This window comes from Salmo salar, chromosome ssa10 (assembly GCF_905237065.1).
Source record: "Salmo salar chromosome ssa10, Ssal_v3.1, whole genome shotgun sequence".
Classification (NCBI taxonomy): Eukaryota; Metazoa; Chordata; class Actinopteri; order Salmoniformes; family Salmonidae; genus Salmo; species Salmo salar.
The window spans coordinates 93,265,592-93,270,591 of NC_059451.1; positions in this window are offsets into that span (position 1 = coordinate 93,265,592).

A 5,000-nucleotide genomic window follows, 5' to 3' on the forward strand; every position below is an offset into this window, starting at 1 on the left:
CAAGTTTATCATTTTAGAAGGCTAATTGATCCTTAGAAAACCCTTTTGCAATTATGTTAGCATAGCTGAAAACTGTTGTTTTGATTAAAGAAGCCATAAAACTGGCCTTCTTTAGAGTAGTTGAGTATCTGGAGCTTCAGCATTTGTGGGTTCGATTACAGGCTCAAAATGGCCAGAAACAAATAACTTTCTTCTGAAACTCATCAGTCTATTCTTGTTCTGAAAAATGAAGGCAATTCCATGCAAAAAATTGCCAAGAAACTGAAGATATTGTACAAGGCTGTGTATTACTCCCTTCACAGAATAGCAACTGGCTCTAACCAGAAGAGAAAGAGGAGTGAGAGGCCCTGGTGCACAACTGAGCAAGAGGACAAGTACATTAGAGTGTCTAGTTTGAGAAACAGATGCCTCACAAGTCCTCAACTGGCAGATCATTAAATAATACCCACAAAACACCAGTCTCAAAGTCAACAGTGAAGAGGTGAATCCGGGATGCTGGCCTTCTAGGCAGAATTGCAAAGAAAAAGCCATATCTCAGACTGGCCAATAAAAATAAAAGATTAAGACGGGCAAAAGAGCACAGACACTGGACAGAGGAACTCTGCCTAGAAGGCCAGCATCCCGGAGTCGCCTCTTCACTGTTGATGTTTGAGACTGGTGTTTTGTGGGTACTATTTAATGAAGCTGCCAGTTGAGGACTTGTCAGGCGTCTGTTAACAGGCACACCTGTTAATTGAAATACATTCCAGGTGACTACCTCATGAAGCTGGTTGAGAGAATGCCAAGAGTGTGCAAAGCTCTCATTAAGGCAAAGGGTGGCCATTTTGAAGAATCTCAAATATAAAATATATCCTAATATATCCTAGCATATCCTAGCTTCTGAGTTGGTGTAGGAGGCAGTTAAAAATGGGCACATATTTTTTTTTAAATTTCTCAATACTGCCCCCAAGCCCCAACAGGTTAACACTTTTTTGGTTACTGCGTGATTCCATAGAGTTGAAGTCAGAAGTTTACATACACTTAGGTTGGAGTCATTAAATCTCATTTTTCAACCACTCCACAAATTTCTTGTTAACAAACTAGAGTTTTGGAAAGTCGGTTAGGACATCTACTTAGTGCATGACACAAGTAATTTTCCAACAATTGTTTACAGACAGATTATTTCAATTATAATTCACTGTATCACAATTCCAGTGGGTCAGAAGTTTACATACACTAAGTTGACTGTGCCTTTAAACAGCTTGGAAAATTCCAGAAAATGATGTCATGGCTTTAGAAGCTTCTGATAGGCTAATTGACATCATTTGAGTCAATTGGAGGTGTACCTGTGGATGTATTTCAAGGCCTACCTTCAAACCCAGTGCCTCTTTGCCTGACATAATGGGAAAATCAAAAGAAATCAGCCAAGACCTCAGAAAAAAGATTGTAGACCTCCACAAGTCTGGTTCATCCTTGGGAGCAATTTCCAAACGCCTGAAGGTACCACGTTCATCTGTACAAACAATAGTACCCAAGTGTAAACACCATGGGACCACGCAGCCATCATACCACTCAGGAAGGAGACGCATTCTGTCTCCTAGAGATGAACATACTTTGGTGCGAAAAGTGTGAATCAATCCCAGAACAACAGCAAAGGACCTTGTAAAGATGCTGGAGGAAACAGGTACAAAAGTATCTATATCCAAACGAGTCGACATAACCTGAAAGGCTGCTCAACAAGAAAGAAGCCACTGCTCCAAAACCGCCATAAAAAAGCCAGACTACGGTTTGCAACTGTATATGGGGACAAAGATCATACTTTTTGAGAAATGTCCTCTGGTCTGATGAAACAAAATAGAACTGTTTGGCCATAATGACCATCGTTATGTTTGGAGGAAAAAGGGGGAGGCTTGCAAGCCGAAGAACACCATCCCAACCGTGAAGCACGGGGGTGTTAGAATCATGTTATGGGGGTGCTTTTCTGCAGGAGGGACTGGTGCACTTCACAAAATAGATGGCATCATGAGGATGGAAAATGATGTGGATATATTGAAGCAACATCTCAAAACATCAATCAGGAAGTTGAAGCTTGGTTGCAAATGGGTCTTCCAAATGGACAATGACCCCAAACATACTTCCAAAGTTGTGGCAAAATGACTTAAGGACAACAAAGTCAAGGTATTGGATTGGCCATCAGAAAGCTCTGACCTCAAGCCTATAGACAATTTGTGGGCAGAACTGAAAAAGCGTGTGCGAGCAAGGAGGCCTTCAAACCTGACTCAGTTACACCAGCTCTGTCAGGAGGAATGGGCCAAAATTCACCCAACTTATTGTGGGAAGCTTGTGGAAGGCTACTCAAAACGTTTGACCCAAGTTAAACAATTTAAAGGCAATCCTACCAAATACTAACTGAGTGTATGTAAACTTCTGACCCACTGGGAATGTGATGAAAGCAATAAAAGCTGAAATATATCATTCTCTCTACTATTATTCTGACATTTCACATTCTTAAAATAAAGTGGTGATCCTAACTGACCTAAGACAGGGATTTTTTACTAGGATTAAATGTCAGGAATTGTGAAAACTGAGTTTAAATGTATTTGGCTAAGGTGTATGTAAACTTCTGACTTCAACTGTATGTGTTATTTCATAGTTTTGATATCTTCACTGTGATTCTACAATGTAGAAAATAGTCAAAATAAAGAAAAACCCTTGAATGAGTAGATGTCCAAACTTTTGAATGGTACTGTATGTAGTCACCTGACCTGAGCCATAAGGGAGACTAGGCATCTACCACCCCACTACCACTATCAGCGGGGCAATGAGGCATATGTTGTTTGTCCCTCCACTTTGGTTCTGAAATATTGTGTGTGTGTGTGTGTGTGTGTGTGTGTGTGTGTGTGTGTGTGTGTGTGTGTGTGTGTGTGTGTGTGTGTGTGTGTGTGTGTGTGTGTGTGTGTGTGTTGTTATTACAGCAGCACCTGGGAGGCTGATGTTGCTGGTAAATATTTGATGAGAGAATGGATCCTCTACTCTGTGAGCAGGTCGAGTACAGTAGCACACACACACACACAAACATACACACACACAGAAAACACATACAGGAGATTGTATTTTCTAAGAGCAGCGTGAGTACAGTAGCTATGCCGTTTCACATATAGAATAGATGATATTAGACTATACCACACACAGCCTACACACACCTACACACCAGGCAGGTGCCGATGAAGGTGATATAAGTCTATGACACACTCACACACACCTACTCAGTGGGTAGGTGCCAGTGAAAGTGATGTCAGAGTATAACTGCCAGATGAAAGGCACACCAGAAAGTGATAGTGTTTTTTGGCATGGTCTATGCATGTGGCTCAACTCATATGTACACAATCAACACTCACATAGCAGAGAGTGTTGAATATACATTTAAGAAATGGAAATCCTTAGGAGACCAGAAAGGGTAAAATGCAGGAAGAAATGTCAAGTAAAAATAGAATGTTCTCTCGTATGTATGGTAGTTTCAGTTAGATTGTGTCCCATCATTATCCTCATCAACCATATTCGGTTTGATTACTCTAATGGACTGTAAACTGATCAAGCTTATGAATCACCTCATTCTTAGATATTCATCATATAACTATAATAACTATGGAGTACCTGAGGAACTTATTCCCATCAACATTTTGCTGTAGTAAACAGCAGTGTTGGCAGCAACCTGGCAGTTAGAGGCAGACCAGAGAGAGGTAGCAGTCCATCCTGAGGTAGCCTAAAACCTTATGCAGCTTCTTTTACACCTCTTCAATGACTGTGTCTACAGCCTGTCTAGAGTCTAGACCTAACCACTGAGCAACAGGTGACTCCTGTCCATCTCCTCAGCATCCAGCTACAACACTCAACACACTACAACTGAGCCTGTTCTTTCAAACATTACACTCCAAACAGACTAAATCCAGAAGTATTCATGTTAGTGTATATACTGTAACTGTAGCCTAAGGTCTTGAATGAATGTACAGCTGAGTACTCTGTTAATTCTACTGCTGTGGTACTGTACCGGTGGCAGTAGAAGTAGAATTAGTAGTAGAAATACTAAATCCTGCTCCTCCTTCTAAACAGCTGGAGCAGAAGCAGCAGTACACTGTACCAGCATCCTCAGGCATCTTATGCCCCATGCATTTGCTCTATCCCTCTCCTCTCCTGCCAGAGATCACTGCTGATTTCATGCCGGCTCCTGATTCGTTTGTGTGGGCGGGAGGAGATTAGGGGCGGAGGGAGAGATGGTTGAGAGGAGGCGAAGGGAGGAGGACTAGGAGGATGCTGGCCCTTTAAGAGTATTTTTAGTATGGCAGTAGGAATTGGTCACTGGTCAGGAAAACAGCCATTAGGGATGGCATGAGACTGGCATAGAAAACAGACATATATGGATGATATGAGACTGGTATAGAAAACAGACATATATGGATGATATGAGAGTGGCATAGAAAACAGACATACATGGATGATATGAGACTGGTATAGAAAACAGACACATATGGATGATATGAGACTGGCATAGAAAACAGACATATATGGATGATATGAGACTGGTATAGAAAACAGACATATATGGATGATATGAGAGTGGCATAGAAAACAGACATACATGGATGATATGAGACTGGTATAGAAAACAGACACATATGGATGATATGAGACTGGTATAGAAAACAGACATACATGGATGATATGAGAGTGGCATAGAAAACAGACATACATGGATGATATGAGACTGGTATAGAAAACAGACACATATGGATGATATGAGACTGGTATAGAAAACAGACATATATGGATGATATGAGACTGGTATAGAAAACAGACATATATGGATGATATGAGACTGGCATAGAAAACAGACATATAGGGGTAGCAGCAGACTAGCAGCCTCCTAACAGCAAAGTAGATGGATAGCAGGAAGAGAGAGGCCACTGGTACAGTGGCAAAGCCTGGTACCTTTAGTCAAAGCCTAAGATGGCTAAATGGAGCCA